The sequence below is a fragment of the Mesocricetus auratus genome, unplaced genomic scaffold, assembly GCF_017639785.1.
Source record: "Mesocricetus auratus isolate SY011 unplaced genomic scaffold, BCM_Maur_2.0 Super-Scaffold_100022, whole genome shotgun sequence".
Lineage (NCBI taxonomy): Eukaryota > Metazoa > Chordata > Mammalia > Rodentia > Cricetidae > Mesocricetus > Mesocricetus auratus.
The window spans coordinates 34,439,582-34,465,072 of record NW_024429203.1 but is presented as its reverse complement, the minus strand read 5'-3'; the positions used below and the strand labels follow the sequence as shown (position 1 = coordinate 34,465,072).

The window sequence follows — 25,491 nt, the reverse complement described above, 5'->3', positions numbered from 1 at the left end:
TCCTTCCCTCTGAATTTATTGTTCCTCTAAGTCCTAGAAATGGCTTCCCATTATTTGAAGCATCCCAGGGCAGATCTTGTCCTCTGTCTCCAGAGGAGAAACCATTTGGGCAGGTATTTTCACTTCCTTGGGGAACAGCCTAGGAAGCCATTCGATTTCTTCAGAGCATTACCAGACCAGAGGGCACCTACGATGGGCAGAGAGCCGGCTCTTCTGCAGATGGGTATACTAGTGTCCAGCAAGGGTGAGCTTTTTATCCAGGACCAGACAGTGAGTTAGCCTCAGATCCAGGTGCTGGGACAACTACCAGAAGACTCCCAGGCAGCTTGTGCTGGCTGGCTCCACCTTCCGTTCTGATACTAACAGAAACAGCTCTTTCTTCTAGCTCTCACGCTCAGCTCTGCCTCCTCTTCCCTTTCCTCCCCACTCTCCTCCTTCCTTTATGCCCCATACAGCTTGGCAATCCCTTCCTTCCCCACGTCTCTGCACCCAGAACCATCTGCTATCTTCTCTGCCTTTGGGATGTGAACTCGGCCCTTGCCCCATCATCACCAGAGCTCCTCAGGGTCTCGGCTGTCCCAGTGTTGGGTCAAACATACTAAGGCTGCACCTTAAAGCACCAGCTACTAGAGGATAGGGATCTGTGCCCGTGCCAACCAAGGAGCTGTCACCTGCGACAGCGCACAGTCATCACGCTTCTACCATATTCTAGGTGGGGTGTGTGCTCTACATTCACTGTCTTGGGCCCTCACAAGAGTGATCGGGGAGGAATCACCACAGGGGAAGGGCTGGGTTTCAAAGATGAGCGCTGATGTTGTAGGATATTTGTACACTGTGTGAAAATGTGTTGATATGATTGGCGGAGTAACAAGTTGAAAGGCCTAGGCAGGAGATACAGGCAGGACTTCCAGGTACAGAGAGGATTCTGGGAAGAAGAAAGGTGGAGTCACCAGCCAGATGCAGAGGAAGCAGCATGGGCAGTACGGACAGATGAGGTAATGAGCCATGCAACAGATCTGAGGCATAAAAGATATTGGTCAAGGAGAGGATACCTTATGTACCCTTCTTCTATAATGAGGTTTATGACTGCCTTAAATGCCGCCATAGAGCCTTCATCCAGTAGCTGATGGAAGCAGAAGCAGAGACTCGCAGCTAAGCACTAAGCTGAACTCCTGGAATCCAGCTGCAGAGAGAGGAGTGATGAGCAAAGGGGACAAGACCATGTTGGGAAAACCCTTAGAAACAGCTGGCCTGAGCAAGTGGGTGCTCAGGAACCCCAGACTGACAGCTGGAGAACCTGCATAAGGCTGAACCAGACCACCTGAAGATGAGTGTCAGCTGGAGAACCTGCATAAGGCTGAACCAGACCACCTGAAGATGAGTGTCAGCTGGAGAACCTGCATAAGGCTGAACCAGACCACCTGAAGATGAGTGTCAGCTGGAGAACCTGCATAAGGCTGAACCAGACCACCTGAAGATGAGTGTCAGCTGGAGAACCTGCATAAGGCTGAACCAGACCACCTGAAGATGAGTGCCAGCTGGAGAACCTGCATAAGGCTGAACCAGACCACCTGAAGATGAGTGTCAGCTGGAGAACCTGCATAAGGCTGAACCAGACCACCTGAAGATGAGTGTCAGCTGGAGAACCTGCATAAGGCTGAACCAGACCACCTGAAGATGAGTGTCAGCTGGAGAACCTGCATAAGGCTGAACCAGACCACCTGAAGATGAGTGTCAGCTGGAGAACCTGCATAAGGCTGAACCAGACCACCTGAAGATGAGTGCCAGCTGGGGCCTCTGGCAGCAGAACTAGTGTTTATCCCTAGTACATGAACTGGCTTTTTGGAGCCCATTTTCTATGGAGGGATACCTTGCTCAGTCTAGATACATGGGGGAGGGCCTTGGTCCCACCCTCAAATAATGTGACAGACTTTGATGATACCCCATGGGAGACCTCACCCTCTCTGAGGAGTGGAAGGGGGGTGGGATGAGGAGATGGGGGGAGCGGGAGGATGGGAGGGAGAGGGAACTAGGACTGGTATGTAAAGTAAGATTGTTTTTAATTTAAAGAAAAATAGAATAAAGGAGAAGACGAGAAAATTGGTTAATTTAAATTATAAGAGCTAGTTAGGAACAAGCCTAAGCTAAGGCTGAGCTTTCATAGTTAATAAGTATCCATGCTGTTACTTGTGAACTGGCAGCCCAAAGAAAAATACTGACTCCAGGCTGATATGGCCACAGCAATGATTAACAAGCGAAGGGGCTGAGACTGGTGACCCAGCGCTTATGATTGAAAGCATTCTACCCTGGTCTTGCTTCCCTAGATCTCCACACAGACTTAAGGACTCACAACGCCACAGCTATTGTAGACACCCCCAAAAATTATCTCAGAAAGCCACCTGGGGCAGCTAGTATTGCTGAATTATTGAGAAAGTTTTAAATGTCAGTATACTGTGTCCTAGAGCCCTATGACTAACAATCTATATGAAGAAAGATCAGAAACAATGTAGTACAACTATATTCATAACAGTATTACTTATCACAAGGGGAAAAGGTAAAAATAACCTAAATGTGCAAACCAGATAGGACATCACTCTACTGAAAATACGTCATAGCCAGTGGAAAGATGGCAGCACAGTGCAGATGTTCATGACATCCCACTAAATAAAAACATTAGCTTATAAAGTGATACACACGTGTGCGTGTTCGTGTGTGCGTGTTTGCATGTGTGCGTGTGCGTGTGAGCATGTGCACGTGAGTGTGCGTCTTGATCTCAGCCATAAAAACACAGTCTGCAGTTAAAACTAAAAAGTATGTCTTCAGTAGACCTACTTTCTTAGAGTTCCCCCAGCATGACCAGCGCAGCCAAACACTCAAAGCCGTTTGCACTCTGATGGTGTCTTTTGTGCTGTTTCTCTGATCACTGGAACAACTGGGACCGAGTCCTCTCCAAGCGGCATCCAGACAGGATGTGGCCCTGTGTGGGATGTTCAGTCTATCTCTGTGGAATAAATGAGAAAATGAAGGAAAAGGGCCAGGGAATATGGTCCAGGCCCTAAACCATTACTTTTCTTGGATTCAGAGCCGCCTTTGGATCTTTCAAAAACTTTACTATTATTTGGTAGTTTGATTTTTTTAAATTTATTTTTATTATTTCATCTATTTATTGGCTGATTGATTTTTAGGGGACAGGATCTCTTTACACAGCCCTGGCTGTTCTGGAACTCACTATGTGATTTTTTTTAAAGACAAGGGATTTACTCTGTAATCCAGGCTTGCACTAGAATCAGCAATCCTCCTGCCTTAGCCTCCCAAATTCTGAGAAGACAGGCATGCACTACCACTCCTGATTTATACAGTGCCAAGGATCGAACCCACGGCTTTGTGCACACAAGGCAAGCACTCTACCAACTGAGCTGCATCCTGGTCCTAGAACTTCCTTGACCGACAAGATCTTTTGAATTTGCTGTCTCCATTTGTTTTTTAAACCACTTCTCCTCACAATCCACCCTCCTTTCTCTCCTATAGCCTTTACAGGCCTTACACCCGGGTCATGGCCGTGCACTTCCTGTAAGCAATCAGGCTGTTTGGGAGAGGCTGCGCCATCACTTTGTGCAGGGACATGGTGCTGGGTGCCTGAACCGCCACTCAGAGACAGAGACAGTGGTGTCCATTCCTTCTTCTGGCCCTTACAGCAAAGAAGCATCAACTGTGATCTTCCAACAGTTGCACAAAATCTAGGCTTTGTATGTTTTCAAGCTCTTGTAGCCAGTTGAGTTGCAGTCCAAATGTCTCCAAAATGCATGTATTTGTCTTTGAGAAGGACTGCAAAAATGGCACTGGGCAAGTCTCTTCCAGTGAGACTCTGTTTCCCTCTGGAAAGTGAGGCTTCTGGTTCTCAGTGCCTCCAGCTGTCACCTTCCTCAGAGAGTTCATGACAATAACAACATCTCAACATCCCTATTCGTATCCCCCTGACATCTCTGAAGGCAGCATGGAATCTTGAGGAATAGGGGACTGTAAGCCACCCACATAAGGCCGTGGCCACTGAGCTCCTCATTCATGGTGGCCATGGGCCAGAGAAAAGCTGCCATCCCCAACGCTGGCAGAGAGCCTGGCTTTCTCACCGATCTCCACATAGCACAGTGCATGGGTATCACCGATCTCCACATAGACAGTGCATGGGTATCACTGATCTCCACATAGACGCAGTGCATGGGTATCACTGATCTCCACATAGACGCAGTGCATGGGTATCACCGATCTCCACATAGACGCAGTGCATGGGTATCACCGATCTCCACATAGACGCAGTGCATGGGTATCACTGATCTCCACATAGACGCAGTGCATGGGTATCACCGATCTCCACATAGACACAGTGCATGGGTATCACCGATCTCCACATAGACGCAGTGCATGGGTATCACTGATCTCCACATAGACACAGTGCATGGGTATCACCGATCTCCACATAGACACAGTGCATGGGTATCACCGATCTCCACATAGACGCAGTGCATGGGTATCACTGATCTCCACATAGACGCAGTGCATGGGTATCACTGATCTCCACATAGACGCAGTGCATGGGTAGCCAGCACGTATGCCCACCCCATCTGATGCCTTTAAGCACTGATGTGGAATCTGAGGATTATACAGACAGGCACCGCACTGGCTTTGATCAGTCCTTATAACCAAGAAGATCTGAGAGATTCAGTGGCTATGCCCTCCCCAGCCCCAGTACACGCGCCCTGCCTAAAAGAATCCATTTTAATAACAGCCTTCACCAGCACACCCTCCTGTCTAATCCCAGTAAGGTCTGGGGCCCTGGGGCTCACAAAGACAGTTTCTCCACAACTACCCAAGAGTTAAGTGGTACTGCCGAGCCTGCCTTCCAAGGCCTATACTTAGTGCCTCCCTTCACGGACTGTTGACACGTGACACATTCGTTGACTCTGCTCTTAGAGGCAGGGCATTGTGTAGCTGTAGAAGGAGTCTGCTATTGGAGAGAGCAGGAAGAATGAGATCCCAGGCAGCGTTTAATAACAGAGGGCTAGAAAGATGTCAGTACAGGAAGTGAAGAGTCAGAGAACAGCTGCAACATCTGTTGAATGCAAGGCTGCCTGGCCAACAGAATGAGGAAGCTGTTTAGGAAGTAGAAGAGGAAAGAGCAGGAGAGAAACAGCGGTCCAGAGGGCAAAGAAAAGCCTCCCTCATCACCTTTCCACTGCTTGCTGTATGGTTGTCCCCCTGCTAGACAGAGCAGCAGGTAAGGAGAAGATGGACCCTCAATGGCCGTCAGGGTGTGAGAGCATTTAATCTCTCATGGGCTACATTGGGAAGGGCCTGCCTCTATAGGACAGATTCCTGAGTCCGGGGACAAAGATGGGTTACTGAGTAAGGCTGGACCTTGCCAAGGTGTAACACCAAAAGCGCTGCCGAGGAGTAGAGTCAGCCAGGGTCAACCTCCTGGTGTCCTTCCTCTACTTTTACTGTGTATTCTGAGAGATGCCCTGGTTTCAAGGGCAGGTCTTGCGTTGTTCGCAGAACAGCGACCCCTGGAGGTCAATAGGGTGCAGCGGTGGAAATCAGCATTAGCACCTCGGAATCCCTGAGGGCTCAAACCCGGGACCAGAACTAACCTGGGCACTTCTTTGTTTGGTGCAGGACATAGAGCTTCCCAGGGGTGGCTTCAGCTCCCTAGTGAAGCTGCTCCCATACAGACACTTTAATGCTAGGAACAGGCGACGGCGGCGGTGCGTGTGATGCCAGTATGTCCTGGTCCTTGCCTTCTGCCTGCCCCTTTTCAAGCCCTCAGCACCCGGTCCTCGGGCAAGCTCAGTGGTTGGTACTTGCAAGCAAATCCTCTGGAGATCTTGGAGCTCTCAACTGGACTCCAGAGTGACTTCCTCCAGAGCAGAGATAGTTTGGCTGCCCCTCAGCTCTGACCTTCCTACCCAAAACCCATCATGTTGAGAGTTCAGGCTAGAGGTAAAGAAAGATGTCGGAGGCCTCATGGTTCTTCAGACTTCCAGAATTATGTCTCTTCCAAGGGTAGAAAAGGGCTCTTGGCATCTGCTGTGCTAACACGTTTCTAGAATAAAGCCTTTTTTTTTTAAATCAGCCTCATGACTCAGACATCCTGTTCTTGCCTCTGCTTGGGCAATGAGAAGCAACTGGAGTCCACCAGCCTGGAAGTGAACTAGTAGAGCAAGCATCGCACTGCACTGCACACGAGACATGGATGCAGACGGTGGACCCGAGGAGGTCCCATGACACACATCAGTACCATCCGCAAAAAGCACGAATAGATTCAAGCTGATGTTTGCCATTGTGCTATTGTCTCTTGTGTTAATAAAATTGAAATGTGGCTTCCCAGTATCTAAAGCAAGATTTAAGATATTTTGTTCATTTATAATATATTTTTTCCTACAATCTGGACATGAACTTCATAGCTAATATGGCTGAATATGTCATATGTTTTAAAGACTCACATACATTTTGATATTCTAGTGGTATTAAAAATATTTATTTTTTGCTGGGCGGTGGTGGCGCACGCCTTTAATCCCAGCACTCCGGAGGCAGAGGCAGGCGGATCTCTGTGAGTTGGAGGCTGGGCTGGACCGAAAGCCTCCAAAACAATACAGAGAAACTCTGTCTCGTAAACACCAAAAAAAAAAAAATACATATATATATTTTTTATTTTACATCTACAATTGTTTTGCCTGCATGCAGATTTGTCTACCATATATGTGCAATGTGAATAGGCCAGAAGAAAGGACCAGATCCCCTGAACTGGCTTTACAGACATTTGTGAGTCATGTGGTGCTGGGAATTGAACTCCCTGCCTGTGGAAGAGCAGCCAGTGCTCTTAACCACCCAGCTATCTCTTCAGTCCTGAAACAGGTTTTGTTTTGTTTTTTTTTAATAATGAGGTATTCTTTTTTCTATCAATATTTTGATTGAGAGACATCATACACTTACAATAATTTAGGGGAAAACATCGAGTTCAATTTTATTTCGCTCACACAGACCACAGGGCACATTTGGTTAGGTTCACAGGAACAAGATGCAAATTCATTGCTTTCTGAACAGAGAATTTCAGTTAAATAGAATCTGTCCAAGAATGAAGGCCAGCATCTTTTAAAATTTGAATGCCCTGTGTACTTGTGAATCGGATCTAAAGATCACTGTAGGTTACCCCATCACTGTTAGAAGTTAATATTAAAATAAAATTTCTCAAAAAGCTGTACAAAGTAATCAACATTTATAGACACCACCATGATGCATAAACAAAATCTAAACACTTATCTCAACACTCACCTGTTTCTTAAAACACAGTCCTCTCAGGGGATTGGGGAGGACAGGCAGCAATAGCTTCATGTCCATCCTTTTCATGCCTATTTTTTAAAAAGAGCATGTCATTTCAAAGATTCTCCTATTTAAGGACTAAAACTTTCAAAGCTAAAAAAAAAAGAAAGAAAGAAATCAACAGGCTTTGTTTCTAAATGCCATATAAAACCAGAATGTCTCCTTTGAACGTGGGACTTATAGTGCAGCAGGTACATTGTGGACAGCTGCTCAGCACCTGCGTGGGGCTTAAAGTACATCAGATGCCTCCGTGGACAGCTGCTAAGTACCTGCGTGGACAGCTGCTCAGCACCTGCGTGGGGCTTAAAGTACATCAGATGCCTCCGTGGACAGCTGCTCAGCACCTGCGTGGGGCTTAAAGTACATCAGATGCCTCCGTGGACAGCTGCTCAGCACCTGCGTGGGGCTTAAAGTACATCAGATGCCTCCGTGGACAGCTGCTAAGTACCACCGTGGACAGCTGCTAAGTACCTTCGTGGAACTTACAGCATGTCGGATACCTCCGTGGACAGCTGCTAAGCGGTATCTTCACAGACAGCTGCAAAACACCGGGAGCCTTTGCTTTCTGATGGGAGGGGAATCTCTGAAAAGACTAGATAAATTCTGGCTTTTGTTTGTTTTATTGGCTTTTCAAGATAGGGTTTCTCTGTCTGCCTTGGCTGTTCTGGAACTCCGAGATCCACCTGCCTTTGTGTTGGGAGTGCTGGGGTTAAAGGCATGTGCCACCATGCTCACCTATAAAGGCTGCTTTTTAAAAATATTTTTAAATTATTTTATGTGCTTGCATGTACTTGTCTGTGAGTTGCTGCCCATGGAGGCTGGAAGAGGGTGTCAGATCCTCTGGAACTGGAATTACACACGGCTGTGAGCCACCATGTGGGTGCTGGGAACTGAATTCAGATTCTCTACAAAAACAGCCAGTACTCTTAACTGCTGAGTCATCTCTCCAGTCCTATACTAATTTTAAAAAGATATATTTTAGTGGGCATAAAAATCAGCCACAATCTTAACACTGAAGAGCATGTTTTGTTTATCTGTCGACCTGGATCTCATCAGTTTGGCAAGTTAAAACTACGTTAGCTCAGGAAATTTATCCAAAAAATTCAAAACCCACAGCAATCCTCTCAGAGAAAGAAGGTGTCCTCCTAAAATAAATATCAGTAAGTTAAAAATAAGAAGTATCTGTCGCTTTGGGATCATAGATCCAAAGTTAGATAGCTGGTACTTGAGAATGTACAAGGACTCCAGGTCCTGAAGGGAATGGAGGCCCTGGTGAAAGCTGGTGGGTATTAAATGCTTCCAGTGGGCAGTCCCAGTGCAGAAGGGTTTTGCAGTCTCTCCCAGCACCCCCTCCCCGCCCCGCCCCCACCTCTCCCTTCTCCTCAGTTTACTGCTGTGCTTCCTCATTTCCTCCAGTGTATTGTTGGAACCAACTCGACTTTGGTCACCAAGAATCCCGTGACCAGAACGTCTGTGATGTAGTTCTGTACTGGAGACACTGTGGTCCAGGCAGCCTGGCTGTCAAGCTGTGGGTGATTAGATAAAGAGCCTGTGGTCTGTGCGTTTATGGCCATACCCCAGGTGTGTGTGTGGTGTTTGCTGAAGAGCTCCATGAATGCCTTACACACTCGCTGCGTAGCCCCCAGCAAGCACTCCCTCGTGGCACTGCCTTGTGTCTTTTAAGATGGGGGGGTCTGGTAAAAAACCTTGGTGGAGGGTTTAGTAGGAGAGCCACTCAGATGGCTTTGCCTTCCACAAAGGATGTCAGAAGAGTGACATGGGCAGTTTTTCCTGGCTGGAAGAAATGTCTTCTAAGTTTTTCCACAAAGGTTGGCCTCCATTTTTTGATTTAAAAAAATTCCTGAGACTCCCTCACACAGAAATGAGGCTGTTATTGATTCAGACTGTGGGACAATCACCCCAGTATTTCAACCACCCTGAGGGACAATTCCAGGAACTGCATGGAAGAGCTGGCTGGCATCCATCACAACTCCCGGAAGCTCCTTCAGTTAGCAACAGCTGAGGGAGTTCTTGCTCTGAAATGGAATCTTAGGATGAGATGGTCTGGGGAAGACACGGGTGCCAACAGTTCACAGTCTATATCTTGCCCCTGCACAAGCGGCTGCTGGTGGGGCCGGGGGATCAAATGGTGGGGGGCACTCGGGGACCCCAGAGCAGGTAACACAGGGATATGCAGATGCTGCCCTCCAGTTGTGGTGACAGTGCACACCGCAGAAAGAATTTGGGTGTGAACTCTGTGTAGAGCACACTTGCTCCCCAGGCTGCACAGACTGGAGTGGCATCTGCATATGGCTTTTAAACGCACTTGAAAATCCTAGAATTTGCCTGGTATACCTGAGTGGGAATATATGGCTCTGTGATGGTCACACTCTTTTGTTCCTCTGTTTATTTCCAGCTTCAGCACAGATGGTACCAAATGCATTCCCGTGGTGTCTTTTATATACGCTATTTTGTCTCTTGTCTTTCCTATAAGTTGCCGTTTGTTTGAAAATTTTGGCAAGTATGTTTCATAGGACACCTAGGACGTCGTGATATTGGCAGACGCTGCTGATTGGGGCCACGTTCACATCAACCAGTTTGTCTGTGGTGACACTTTGGCTGGGGGAGAGGGATAGGTGTGGAACCCAGCTCACATATTCTAACCACATGCTCTGTCGAGAGCCTTCCATGATTCTTTCCCTTATGAACTGATTATTTCCTGTTATCTCTACTATTTGGTGACCAAGTCTACAGGAAAGGCAGAGCATATACTCAGTTATCTCTCATTTCTTTTCAAACATGGAATACGCCAAGGATGACCTCCTTAGGTTTGGCTTGGTGTCATGAACTTGTGTAGTTACACACGTCTGGTGAGCTTCTGTTCACTAAAGCTCTGCCTTCTAATGCTAAAAAGCCTGTCCATTTTTTACTAGAGGGAGTCTCTTCCAGTGAACTCCTTTGCAGCGTCTTCTGGCAGTGGTAGAAGACTTCCTTGGCATCTGAGGTGGCAGACATTCCAGGCCCCACCCCCATTTCTTGTTCTAGATTTGGTGGTAAGCAGTTTTTCAAGGAGCCCTCTTCCTTCCTCACTCTCAATGGAAAGTGGCCTTTCAGAACATCCTGGCCACCAGGGCAGGGCTCGCTGCCACTGGACTGCTAATAAGTCTTGGGACTTCCTAGAGGTCTGAGCCAAGAAGCATAGGTTTTGTTGTTGTTATTGTTAGTTTTGAAATTTATCTTATGTGTATTTGTGTGTCTGTGTGCATGTCTCCCACATGCTAATGGGTGCCTATAGGGGCTGTAAGATGTCATTGGATTCCCTGGAACTGGAATTACAGGCAGTTGTCAGCCACCTGATGAGGGCACTGGTATCTGAACCTGAGGCCTCTGGAACAGCAATAGTGCTCTCTGTCAGGTCTCAGGCTGCCCAAACATCCAGAATGAGCTCAACCTGGACTAAAGGAGGATTTCTGGTGGTAGATAAAAGCCAGCATTCTTCAGGAACGTAGGAAACCAGTTCCCATCTGCCAAAGGAGTCATTTCCCTTATGAGAGAAAGGACATGTAGTTCTCCATTGGCATATATGCCTGTGGCTGCATATCAAAGTCAATGACGCCAGACCTCCTGGCTCCCTCGGTCTATACTCACAAGTACTCGCTATAACATTTCAAAGTCTCCACACCAATCTCTCCCCATTCACTCACCCTCCTCAGGTTCACCATCCCCAAACTTACTCTCTCTTATTCTCTTTCACTATGCTCTTTTCTCCATTGCATGTTCTCTTCCAATTCCCTAGCCCTGGCCATGTCCAGTCTGATGGTCATGTTCTGTCTACTTCTTTCTGCTCTGGACTCCTCCAAATGCCTCTGGCGGTCTCTCTTGCACATCTCCAGTAAAAACCTTAACCGAATCATGGAACTGTCATGTCAGCAGTTTCTTTACTGTGCCCTCACTTACACTCTTAACCACTGAACCATCTTTTCAGCCCCCTGTTAGTTTTAAAGACGGAACATACTATAAATTCATATTGTTTTCAATTCAAACTCAAGGGGTTTTGTGCAATTGCTTTGTTGTTGCTTTGTTTGTTTGTGTTTTTCTATTTGTATCTGTTTCTTCTATGTTAGGAATCTTATTTTTTTGTTTTGTTTTGTTTTTCCAGGACAGAGTTTCTCTGAATAACAGCTCTGGATGTCCTAGAACTTGCTTTGTAGACCAAGCTTGTCTCGAAATCACAGAGATCCACCTGCCTCTGTCTCCTGGGTGCTAGGATTGCAGGCCTGCACACCACCACCTGGGAAAATAGCTCATCAGCTGAAGCTCTCATGTTTGTATGAACATGACGACCAGAGTCTTGGTTCATACAAACTATATAAATGCTAGGCAGTCAATGCAACCCACCTGTTATTCCAGCATTGAAAGGCAGAGTAGGGGATTCCCAGAGGAAGCTGACTAACAAGAGTAGCCATATTGGAGAGCTCTGGGTCTGATAGAGAAACCTGTCTCAATGAATAAGGCAGAAGAGTGATTGATGGTGATTCCTGACATCAACTTTGAGTCTCCATATGCGAGTACACACATATGCATGTATACCCCGCACTCCACACAGACATATAAAATCATGCATGCACACACACCACACATAATACACACACACAGGGCTGGAGAGCTGGCTCAGAGGTTAAGAGCACTGGCTGCTCTTCCAGGGGTTCTGAGTTCAATTCCCAGCAACCACGTGGTGGCTCACAACCATCCGTAATGAGATCTGGTGTCCTTCTGATATGCAGGCAGAACACTATATACATTATAAATAAATAAATCTTAAAAAAATACACACAGCAGAAACATACCACACCAACCATATACACACACACACACCATATACACACACCACACACACACACACACACACACACACACACACACACACCATACACACACATGACATACATACACACACATACCTGCTGTGGAACAATCTTTTGGTACACTGTGAATTACTCTCATTGGTTGATAAAGATCTTACTGGCCAACAACTAGGCAGGAAAGGTTAGGGAGGGAGGACTTGTGGACAAAAAGAGAGCACAGGGTAGAAGAGGGAGGAGTCACCAGCAAGACTCAGAGAGAAGCAAGATGAATGTGCTGAGTTGAAAAAAAGATACCATCACATGGTAGAGCATAGGTCAGAAATATGGATTAATTTAAATTAAAAGAGCTAGTTTGTAACAAGCCTAAGCTATTGGCCAAGCATTTATAATTAATAATAACTTTCTGTGTGGTTATTTGGGAGCTGGCTGGCAAGACAGAAAGGTCTGCCTACACACACCATATGCATACCCCATAGACACTACACCACACACACACACACACACACACACACACACACACACACACACACACACACACCCTCATGGTAGAAAGAATCATCTCCTGTAAGTTGTCTTCTGACTTCCATGAACATGTTATGACATGCATATGTCCACATACATGTGCACACACACATACACACAATAAATAATATTAGTAAATAGATAGATAGATGTAATTAAAAGTTAAAAATTGCTTTTACTGTGCTATCTATGACACATAGTCACGGAGATTCAGTGCCCCTCAGATGCGCCCACCGATGGGCAGTTCTAATGGCCAAGATGCTGCTGTCTCTGCCTTGGTCTCATTCCTGGTTCTCTTCCCGCAGGACTGTGGCAAACTGAAGGCAAAGCTAATGTCCTTCCCCTCCTTGTACTTCATCTGTCTCATTATTATTATCCCAGGGCCCTGGCTCTGCTCTGGTGTTTATCACACCATCACCTGCCCTAACGAGAGTCCCTTTGTCAGAAGTAAAAATGCTTTATGATCATCATTTCAGTTTGCTATGCTGCCCTTCAAAATAGCAGTTGTTTTCTCTTCTACGGGTGTTGGGTTTACTGGGGTTTCTGCCCCCACCCCACTGAGTTCTTACCCTTTTTAAAGGTATGAAGATTCAAAGAAGCCTTCTCTCTGCCTGTCAGAGCTGTCACAGACAGGATCACAGTACCCTTACAGAGAGACTTCACAGGTAAAACATTGACAAAGAAAGACTAAAGACAGACCTCCAGGTGAAGCCATGGAATGAACAACACCAGTTTTCTAACCATCCATGGCAATCACCTGGATCACCTGTGAGGCTGGGATTCAGGAGGTGTACAGATTCAGGAGGTGTAGGGGCAGATCCATCCATTCCCTAGAGTTGTTGAAGCTAATGACTTCAGGACTGTTTAAACTCTGAGAACCACTGGGTTGAATGACCATAGTCTCAAAGCAAAGCAAGGTGTCAAAGAACATAAGTGTTTCCAAGTACCCTGCAGAGTAGTGTGCAGCCAAAAGTGCATGGCTGTAGCTGCCTACTTAGGCTGCAGGTGCCCACTGCCCTGCTGACAGCATCCCCCAAAGGTGTTCTCCAAGGTGGAAGTGAAGTAGTGGCCATGCTATTTTATTTTAAAGAGCAAGGAAACCTTTCCTCTGGATCTGCTTTTGGCCACTAAAGAAATTTATAGAAAAACAGTCATTTTGTTTAGAAGTGGCAATAATCAGAGAATAGAACAACGTACTTGTTGAATCAATAATAGCATCATCATCATCAATAAGGCTGGGCATGATGATACATGACCCCAGCACTCAGGAGGCAGAGGTGGAGGTAGGTAGATCTCTGAGAATGTGAAGCTAGCCCTGTCTACTTGTGAGACCTTGTCCCACAACAACAACAATGAACCCTCCAAAACAATAAAAATAAAATAAAATATCCATATGTGTTTCACCAGCCTCCTGATTTTGGTACTGAAAAATGTAAATTACATCTCTTTCTAGTGCTTGAGATTGAACCCAGAACCTGGCATGCTAGGCTATCAATCCCTGTCTCTAGCCCTGCAAAATACTAAGAAATGTAATTCCCTGAAGATGTGGGATTATTTTAGAATAACAGTACCTGATTTGGCAATCCTGAATCAGGCTAGTGAGAAGAAGCCAGTTGGGAACTAGAGGGAGCTGGGCGGTCCTCAGGACAAAGAGGTGTTAGAATCTGGAAGGTTTTGTTGGCTTTAAAATATTTAACACCACCAAGTATCAAAGACTAACAAGTAGCTGTGAAATTTCCTGGACCCAAGGGAAATCAATGTAGCATAAAGAGCAGGAGCTGTCCACTGGTGGCTTGTGTATGTAGAAAAGGCAGTTGTCATTTTTACCATCCTCCCTCCACAGCTGTGTTCATTGCCCCCTGCCCCCTGTCAAAGGCTTGCCCTTTTGTTGTGGAAAGCGGTTTTGCTGCATCTGGAAATGCCAGTATTTCCAAACCACAGTCTGCTCCTCTCAGAACTCAGAAGGGCTTTCATGAGAACTGGGTGTTGTCTGCTACACCCTTAAGAGAAACCACTATAATGGCCACCAAGGTTTGATGAGAATAGGTGTAGTTAGTGGTGTTTGCCTTCATGTTGTATTTTGGCCATGCTTACTTCCTCTTTTTTCTTTTTTTCATCAGCCAGTCAGGTAATTTCTAGTCTAAATATTCTCTCCCAAGAAAAATAGTCTGCTCCCTTATTGAACAATAAACCCAAAGAATCTGTGTATTTAAAAAATAATGGTAGGTAAGATTCAGTCCAATTCGAATGGCTTGGAGTTTTGCTGCTGGTGGAGTATGAAGAGGGCCTTCCTACTCTTGTTTTGAAATGTTGGTAGATTTGCTTTTTTTTAAAGGTTTATCTATTTATTATGTATACAGTGTTCTGCCTGCATGTATCCCTGCACACTAGAAGAAGGCACCAGATCTCATTATAGAAGGCTGTGGTGTGAGCCACCGTGTGGTTGCTGGGAACTGAACTCAGGGACCTCTGAAAGAGCAACCAGTGCTCTTAACCTCTGAGCCATCTCTCCGGCCTGTAGATTTGCTTTATGATGAAAATCTTATCAGTCTTCCTGATGTTTTGTCATTCAGTGTCCTCACCCTCTGTTGCTGCTACAATTGCTCTTCTTAAGTGTTTCATGAACTTCCCCTGTGGAGATGCCTGCAAATGTCTACTCACCTCAGATAGGTCCCCAATGGTAGACAAGAGTTCAATTCTACCCAAATCTAGTTTGGTGAACCAATGAGTTTATTGAGCTTCCTTACAGAGCAGGGGTGAAAGGTTATATACAGGAGCTTGGAATGCCACCCCCCCCAACCGCCCTCAAGGGACCACTGGAAAGTCTCACTCCAGAATGGATAATGACTTTTCAGGTAGAGTACCCACTTCCTCAGGTAGAGCTCACACATTGTATTCTGTCACTTCCCAAGCTCCAGGACCATGTGTAGCGTGGGCAGAGTTACTCATAGCTGGGAGGAAGGAGAATGAAGGAGAAGCTGGAATCTGAGAAGAGGGTCTAATGGCCTGTTTATCCTCGTCCATGAGAGAATATGAACAGCCTGGTTCTGAGGGCCCCTTGCAGTAATCATAGCTACTCGGATGATGATGAGGAGGAGGAGGATAATGGCTGCAGGCTCAGAGGATGTGTCATTCCTTTCCAGGTGAGTGCACATGCACCTACCTGATCTCTTGCATCCTTTTCCCAAGTGGGCCTTGTGACCAATTCATTCTCCATACTCTTTCCCAAACGAACCCTGTCCCTAGGCAGGCTTTTATAGTCCATAGGATCCATCTTGACTGACTCTTCCCACTCACGCTTCTGTGTCTGACCCACAATTCTTCCATGTTCCCTCCTGCCTCCCAGCTTTTGCTTGTTAGCCATACAGGAGCTCATGCTCATGTCAATTTGACACAGGCTAGAGCCATCTGAAAGGAGGGAGCCTCAACTGAGAGAATGGCTCCATAGGATCTGGCTGTAGGCAAGTCTGTAAGGTGTTTTCTTAGTTAGTGATTGATGGGGGAGGGTTCACCCATTGTAGGTGGTGCGCTGGTGGTCCTGGGTTCTATAAGAAAGCATCCTGGGTTCTATAAGAAAACAGGCTGAGCAAGCCATGGAGGGGAAGCCAGTAAGCAGCACCCCTCCATGGCCTCTGCATCAACTCCTTCCTCCTGGTCCCAGCCCTGTTTGAGCTTCTGTTCTGACTTCCTTTAGTGAGCAACTAGGATGTGGCGGAGTAAGCCAGATAAACCCCTTCCTCCCCAGATTGCTTTTGGTTTTGGTGTTTTGTTACAGCAGTAGAAACCTAAACAGAATGCAAACCATTCATTCATTTCCACATTTCCACTCAGTGTCTGCTATTTTTGTCCTAGGAGACAGTTCAGTACTAACGATAACAACAGCCCATGTACCAGAGACTTTGTGTGCCAAGCAGTGGTCTCAACATAGAAACTCATTTAATCTACACCTGTGATAAATAACTCATTAACCCCCATCTTATAGTTAAAAATAAAGACTTCCAGAGGCTCAGTTGCTTGTCCAAGGCAGACCTCAGCTTCTGGAAGAAAGAAGATAAAACAGTTCAATGTAGTGATAGAACGTGAGGCCAAGAAGGCTCAGCGAGCCCTTCCTTCCTTCCATTCCTTCCTTCCTTCCCTTCCCTCCTTCCCTCTTTCCTTCCTTCCCTCCTTCCCTTCCTTCCTTCCCTCCTTCCCTTCCTTCCTTCCCTTCCTTCCTTCCCTTCCTTCCTTCCCTCCTTCCCTTCCTTCCTTCCCTCCTTCCCTTCCTTCCCTCCTTCCCTCACTCCCTCCTTCCCTCCTTCCTTCCCTCCTTCCTTCCTTCTTTCCTTCCTTCTTTCCTTCCTTCCCTTCCTTCCTTCCCTCCTTCCCTTCCTTCCTTCCCTCCTTCCCTTCCTTCCCTCCTTCCCTCACTCCCTCCTTCCCTCCTTCCTTCCCTCCTTCCTTCCTTCTTTCCTTCCTTCCTTCCCTTCCTTCCTTCCCTCCTTCCCTTCCTTCCTTCCTTCCCTCCTTCCCTTCCTTCCTTCCCTCCTTCCCTTCCTTCCTTCCCTCACTCCCTCCTTCCCTCCTTCCTTCCCTTCCTTCCTTCCCTCCTTCCCTTCCTTCCTCCCAAATTGCTTGAGAAACGTAAAAGAAAAAGGAAGAACCATATCCTCCTGAGTCTTCATCTTACATCCCAGTGAAGGAAAATTGACAGCAGAGACATAAATCTGTGTAGCATATTTGGAGTCGATAAGTACCAGAAAAAAGCAAGAGCAGGGTGTAGGGGTCTGGGACTCTGTACACGATGTGTGAGGGTGGAAGTGCTGAACAGGAGGCCTTTACCTAAAAGGGAGGGGGAGGGAGGGAAGGAGGAGGGAGGGACAGAAGGGAGGAAAGAAGGAAGGAGAAGGAAGGAAGGAGGGAAGGAAGGAGGGAAGGAAGGAAGGAACGAGGGAAGGAGTGAAGGAAGGAAGGAGGGAAGGAAGGAGGGAAGGAAGGAAAGAGGGAAGGAGGGAAGGAAGGAAGGAAGGAAAGAAGGAAGGAAGGAGGGAAGGAAGGAAGGAGGGAAGGAAGGAAGGAGGGAAGGAAGGAAGGAGGGAAGGAAAGAAGGAAGGAAGGAGGGAGGGAAGGAAGGAAAGAAGGAAGGAAGGAAGGAAGGAGGGAAGGAAGGAGGGAAGGAGGGAAGGAAGGAAGGAAGGAGGGAGGGAAGGAAGGAGGGAAGGAGGGAGGGAAGGAGGGAAGGAAGGAAGGAGGGAGGGAAGGAGGGAAGGAAGGAAGGAAGGAAGAAAGAGATGTTCCTATGGATCCCTGGGGAGGAGTGTCAAGCAATTGTCCTGCCATACTTAAAGGAACTACAAAATGGTGTTGGGTGTGGAGGGAAGGAAGGAGGACATTAGCTGGGGACAGTCTTATAGCTAACACATGGAATTTGGCCCTTATGTGGAGTCAAATGATAGAGAGGGCGCCCTTCAGAAAACAGTGAGCAGAGAAGGGAGCGGAGGACAGAGCGGAGGCAACTGCATCAGTGGAGTCAAGATATGTTCCAGGCAGTAGCTATGGACATTGTGAACAGCGTTTGGACTGAATATGGAGATGGGGAAAACAGAGGGAGAGAGAGAGAGAGAGAGAGAGAGAGAGAGAGAGAGAGAGAGAGAGAGAGAGAGAGAGAGAGAGAGAGAGAGAGAAGGAGGAGGAGAGAGAAAGAGGGCGGCAAGGAGTATTAAGCAGGTTTCCACTACTTCAACAAATATCAGAGGCAATTCACATAAAAAAAAGGATAAACATTATTTTGGCTTTCAGTTTCAGAGGCTTCCGTCCCGGAACCACTGACCCAGTTGCTTTGGAGCATGTGGTAGAGGACGGTGCTCACACCATTGTGACTGGAGACAGAAAGGAGATACCCAGGTCCTAACACACCCTTCAAAGACAAGCTCGTAGGACTAGAAAATATCCACTAGGCCTCCCCTCTAAAAGGCCCTGGCAGCTTGCATTAACACTGTGGGCTGGGAACCAATCCTCCAACAGACGAACCTCTCTGGACCGTGCACAAGGGCTACAAATATTTGGTTCACTGTGGCTGCCTCAGTGACTCTCTCGAGTTCGTTACAGGGAGTGATGCAAAGTTTCCTCTGATGCCCAACTCCAGGACACTCAATTCACAATGTGGCCCATGGACTGTGCCAGTGTTTCATTCCTGAAGAGTTCAATAAAGGAAGGGCAGGAAGCAAAGAAGGAAACAAAGGGAGGGACGGGAAAAGGTTGTTTTATTTTGTTGTTGTTTTTTATTATCACAGACTCACTAAAATCACATCCCAAAGATTAAACAATTCATTTAAGTTCATTTAATGCTAGCATTATACTTTTTAAAAGCTACATTTTAAAACTCCTCCCACTACCCTCCTCTTTTTCAGTTAAATAGCTAAATCCATCACTTTTAAGTCCTTTCATAAAAAAGCTGTTTCTTCCTGTCTGTTTAAATCATATTCTACACTGAGGGTGGTTATGTAACTCAGGAATGAAAACAATTCATACCTTCCTTTTAGTCTGTCCTCTGGGAGGCTGGGGCATGGGGAAGGGTGCCCAGGAAACTCACTGGGGTGGAGGGAGAGTCAGTAGTCACACCCATAAAGCACTTTAATTAATTAACTTTTTCTTAATTAACTGGGAAGTAGATTTTTTTCAATAAATGTATTACGTAAAAAACACACTCCTATTCCAGCCAGTTGCTGACAACAGCAGGTAAAGACAAAATGTCAGAGCTGGAAGGAAATTTAAAGATCCACTACTTAAGATTCCTTCCATAGCCCTCTGCTGAGAGAAAAGACTCAGGAGAGGGAGGGAAGGGAGAGGGCGGAGTTGACAGGGCCTTAGTGCTTTCCTCAGGCAGTCCAGGAGCTTCCTCTGAAGCAAATGTGGAAAACAAAATCACTGATTTCCAAAGCGATAGAGTAACTTACAGGAACTCAGAGACCAGAGTTCTAAACAAGGCCCTGGGGCATATCCAGTAACCAGTGCGCAGGCTTAGCATGCTCAAGGCCCTGGGCTCAGTCCTCAACACAAAAACACAGAGCGATTTTGCCCTGTTTGACATCTGGTGACATTTTTTTTTTTTTGTCTGACACGCAGCTGAAGACTACTGACACAGACTGAGAGGAGCCAGCGATGTGGCTAGGCAGTCTAATTGTGTACATGATAGCACTTTCCCCTTGCTCCCAACAAACATTTAATCAGCTCAAAATGTCAACAGTGGCAGGGCTGAGAAATCCTTAGCCAGGCTTTCCCTTCCTGGCTGCATGTTAGGTCCTGCTAGGCCACCGTGGATCAATTGAATCAGAATCTCTAGAAATGGTGATGGATGGACCAGTGGTTTGAAAATTTTCCATTGCTTTTATGTGCCCCATGTTTCAGAATCACTCATTAAACCCCCCAAACTGGAATGAAGGCAGCAAGCAACTGAATACAAGGTTCAGTTTCTACCAGGCATCTATCTGAGAGACACTGAGTGCCTGTCTCGGGGAACTTGCAGTGTGGAGACCCCATCAACCCTATCCCACAGGACAGGTAAGAAAAGGGCAAAGGGATGACACGCTATAGCAAAGAGGGCCATGGCAGAGAACGATGGGAAGAAGCAAGGAGTCACATCAAAGCCAAGCTTGTTCACAACTCTTCATTTTACACATGTGTGTGTGTGTGTGTGTGTGTGTGTACATGTACCTGTGAGGGCAGGTACGCCTATGTCAAAGGTTGGTTATTGTTTACCTTATTTTTTGAGAGGTCTCTCATTCAACCTGGAGCTTGCTGTTTCAGTCGGACTCATTGCTGGGATGTAACCAATGACTGGGATTCATTGCCCAGAGAATCCCCAGGTCTACCCATCTGTCCCCCAGTGATGGGGATCTGACCTGAAGTCTTTGTGCTGGGACACCTCTCCAGCACCTACAATGTTACTTTTTCCGATTTCAAAACAGAATCGCCTTCTGTAACCCAGCCTGGAGTTGTTAAATAACCCAAACATGTTCTTTCTGTAGTGATCCTGGCAAGAATGAAGGCTTTCTGAAGAGATGCTTGTGACCTTTCCTTTGGATATCAGACTGTTGAAATAACAGGCCCCAAGAAATTGGAATTTCCTAGGAATCTGATGCTGAGAAGAGGAAAAGCTGAAGCCAGGTGCTAGCCAGAGGAACTTGTCTCTTGGAAAGGGTTCCACACAGTCCTGACAACTTTCAGACAATCTCGAAGGAGAGACGAGCAGAGATGACAGGGCCTGGGGTCAGTGCTCCACACCCTGCCCTGGGACGCATATAGAAATATATCTTGCCTTCTGCTTAAACCCAACCTCATCGAAAATCCTCAAGGTGGACTTGGGAGTCCCTGGACTTGTTTCTCTTCCCACTTGGCCACATTGAGCCTTATTTTTTCTCTCAGTTGTCTAACTGCCCTGAGGAGGATGGTGGCCCAGCCGGACTTGTTAAAACTGACAGGCTTAGACTCTGACCCTAACAACCTTGGGAACACACACACCTCAGCCTGCCAAGAGCCAGTATTAGACATAGACACTAGCACACCCTATTATATCACATCTATAGAGAGGAGAATTACTCATCCAGTCTGTTAGGGCTGGATTCACCTTTTCTGATCAATCTCCTTCTTAATATGAAATATAACATTTAACATAATATATTTGTAATACCACCGTTAGAGGCATTGCATTCTTGTTTTAACATCCCATGAGCAATTTTGTATAGCTGGAACATTTGGTAAATGATCAGTATCCCCAACAGTGATGTTTTTCCCCACTAGGTTCCTTGAAGCTAGTATGTCCAGATTCCTTAACATGCATGACATTTAGAAATTATTTAAAACGCCGGGCATTGGTGGCACACGCCTTTAATCCAAGCACTCGGGAGGCGGAGGCAGGCGGATCTCTGTGAGTTCGAGGCCAGCCTGGTCTACCGAGTGAGTTCCAGGACAGCCTCCAAAACAATACAGAGAAACCTTGTCTTGAAAAACCAAAAAAAAAAAATTATTTAAAATGTTTATACTGCATGTGTGCACATGTGATCATATCCTCCTGTGTGAGGAGGTCAGAGGAAAACTTTTGGGAGCTGGTTCTCTCCTTCCACCATGTGGGTCCCAAGGACCTGGACCCCATACCCAGGGCCTGGGCCAGGCAGTCTTCCTACCTTAGCCTTCTGAGTTCTGGGACTATAGTCCCCACTTTCAGCACCACTTTTTTTGGATACAACTTTAGATCATTATTTAGGACATAGGTTTTTGGATGTTTTTTTTTTTATGTCTATCTCTCATTATTTACTCACCTCCTTTTAAACCATTTTCCCTTATATCCTGGGTGACCATTTTCAACCCTTACAGCTCTAGTGCTCCTGTGAGGGTCATCATGATGTAACATCGCCTATACTCCGGAAATGAAATTCATATGTAGTGTAACTTCTCTACATATAACAACTTGGAATAATCTATTTTTGAAATTATAATTACATCACTTCTCTGGAAGTTTGCTGTGAGATTGTGTGTTCTAGAAATGTCAGAAGCTATGATCATGAAACCTCAACAAGGCTGTCTAAACCTGATGAACAAGGACAACACTAATAGACATGCTAAGCGTGGGGAGAAAAAGCTCAGGAGACCTCAACACCAGACAAAGACCTACAGCAGATACGAATGTGGAAAGCAGGAGAGATAGCTGAAGCAGTTTTCCCCAGGGAAGAGCTCACTAACTGGTTGTCCATACCAAACAGTCAGCCCCCAAACATGCTCATGTATTTCAGAACACACACACACACACACACACTCACACACACACACACAGAGCAATTAAAGAAAAAGAGGCCATGCATTTGAAAAAGAACAAGCCAGTGGGAGTCCATGGGAGGGTTTAGAGAGAGGGAAGGAGAAAATTATGATTACATATACAGTTTTAAAAAACAAATATACACTCTGGATAGGCAGTGGTGATGCATGCCTTTAACCTCAGCACTTGGGAGGCAGAGGTAGGTGGATCTCTGTGATTTGAGGCCAACCCGGTCTAGAGCAAGTCCCAGGGCAGCCAGGACCGTTACAAAGAGAAACCCTATCTCAAAACAAACAAACAAAAACCAAACAACCAACAAAAGAAAACAAACAAACAAACAAAAAACCCTAATACATGCTCTTCTTCTATCCCATGTACTCTCAACTCAGAGGTTTACAAGTTATTTACAAGTGATACCAGGCAGGGTCTCAGGTTCTTAGCTTCCAGTTGTTCCAGGACAGTGCATAAGGAGAGCATACAGGAGTAAAGCGATCAGGGTATTTCTTGCCTGCTTTGCTGAGACACCTACAGGATTGGTCTATCTGCTTGGTAACAGCTCACTTGACAGGATTTCATCATCAAATATAGATGAAGGTGCAGGATGCCTGCTGCAGGAAGCATCTCCATTGCCAATTGATGTCTTTAAACCTGCCATGCCTCTGTGAAAGGTGTAGCGTTTGTTACCCAGAAGTCCATGGTGGACTGGAGGATAATTCTTTCAGCATAATTTACAAGATTGTACCAGAAGATGGCAGCACTGCTACCTGTGACCTGGTTTTCTGAAGAACACGGGGGAAAAAGCTGAATAAAACTATCACTTTCCTTTTATTTGAAAAGGAAGGCAAATTCTGGAAATGTGGCATACAACAGTGCTATATAAAAATAATTCACTTAAAGAATTTGACTCTAGGCTTGGGTATTCATAAGCAGGTCTTTGATTTATATGACACTCCACAGGAGTGCTTGCTATGACATCATTCAGGACAAAGAATAATTACTTTCTGTGCAAGGCTGTCCATAAAGTTTTTTTTTTTTTTTTTTTGGTTTTTGTTTTGTTTTTTTGAGGTAGGGTTTCTCTGTGGCTTTGGAGGCTGTCCTGGAACTAGCTCTTGTAGACTAGTCTGGTCTCAAACTCATAGATCTACCTGCCTCTGCCTCCTGAGTGCTGGGATTAAAGGCACCATCGCTCAGATTGACCCGGATTCTTAACCCTATTCTTTAAATGCTGGTATATTCAGAGTTGCGCACCATGATCACCATATAATTTTATTTTCATTAACCCCAACAGAAAGGCAGGTATTCATAAAACCTTATCACACCTTGGCAACTACCAATCTACTTTCTGTTTCTACACATTTCACATACATGGAACCAGAGACCACATGGAATCAAGAGACCAAGCCTTTAAAAATAGCCAGGCAGTGGTGGTTTATGCCTTTAATCTCAACACTCAGGTGGGTGGGTGGGGTGGCGCAGGTGGCTCTCCGTGAATTCAAGGCCAGCCTGGTTTACAGAGTGAGTTTCAGGACAGGCTCCAAAGCAATACGGAGAAACCCTGTCTCAAAAAGCCAAAAGAAAAAAACAAGTCAGTATGATAAACTGGTATGTCAGTTATCACATTGTAACATTTCCTTAGTACACTGGTCCAATAACTGTCTATTATGTGGTCATCACTGGGACCTGAAGATGCTAAGTAAAGGCAGCAGAACCCCCAGCTCAGCTTGTGTTTCACTTTATCATGGGACAGCTACAATGACTTCTAGCTATTTCTTTTTGCCACAGGACATTTTTTTTCTCTCTACTTTTGGTTTTCTCTGTGTAGTCCTGGCTCTCCTGGCACTTGGTTTATAGACCAGGCTGGCCTTGAACTCAAAGATCCACCTGCTTCTGTCTCTGGAGTGATGGCATTAAAGGAATGCACCACCACCTCCCCAAATAACAAAAACAAACAAAAGTCTTTGAATTTCTGATCCTATTGCCTGTACCTCCCCAATCTTATGTAGTGCTAGAGACTGAATCCTGTGTTTTGTGTATACTAGACAAGCACTCTACTAACTGAACTACACCCCTAGACTCTTTAGTGAAGGGACACCCTACTGCAGTGCCAACTTAAGAACAATGAAACCTGTCTCGTAAAAAACCAAAAAAAAAAAAACCAAAAAAACAACGAAACCATTCCTGAGATACTTCACAGCTGTGTTACATGATGTATTTGTACACCACCAAAAATGAATCAGGGAGTTTGGGTGATAGTATGTTAGTGTGGATTGTCATGACTACTCTACTGTAGAGCAAGATGTGGAAAGTGAGAGCTGTGCAAGTGTATGGGGAAGCAAGGGATCACGAGTTCAAGGCCAGCCTGGGTGAACTTTCAAAACAGAAAAATGAAATGAAAAAAAAATTCTATTTTGTTTTAGTAGAAGATGCTTTTTGCACAAATGCCTTTAGAGGTCACTTCCTCAATGCTAAATCTCCACTTAGGATGGGCTGAATATTGCTGTAGTTGAAAACCAGCAAAAACACCCAAATCTCTAACCTAGCATAATAAACCTTTCTATGTGAATCCATTTGATCTCTGTATGACTACTGGGCAATCATGGGCATGTAACTCTGTGGCTGCACTATTTCCACAGTGTCATGGTAGAGGGAAGGAGTCGACCCTGACCTAGTCGGGGAGTGACAACTACTACTGCACTCATCTGGTGGAGCCAGTCCCTGCCCACCTACTAAGAGGGCTACGTCTATCCATACTGAATGGACAATATCACTTCTTTACTCAGTGAAAGCATTTCTGCTAAGAACTGAAATGAAATTTCTGTCTATGACAGGAGCTTTAGAAGATCTACTAAGAAAAACAGTTAACATGCTGAAAACCAAAGCAGCTATTTTAAACATCAGTGAGGCTGAGAAGTGACAGGTGAATGATGACATAATTCAAGT

At 45.8% G+C, this 25,491-nt stretch overlaps 1 long non-coding RNA gene across 1 annotated transcript; it reads left to right on the top strand.

The window, feature by feature from the left end:
• Positions 1–4,981: 4,981 nt before the first annotated feature.
• LOC121133481 lies at positions 4,982–6,384 on the top strand. Its single transcript, XR_005870335.1, has 2 exons — positions 4,982–5,272; positions 6,128–6,384. It is a non-coding gene; the product is annotated as an uncharacterized LOC121133481 (long non-coding RNA).
• Positions 6,385–25,491: the final 19,107 nt, after the last annotated feature.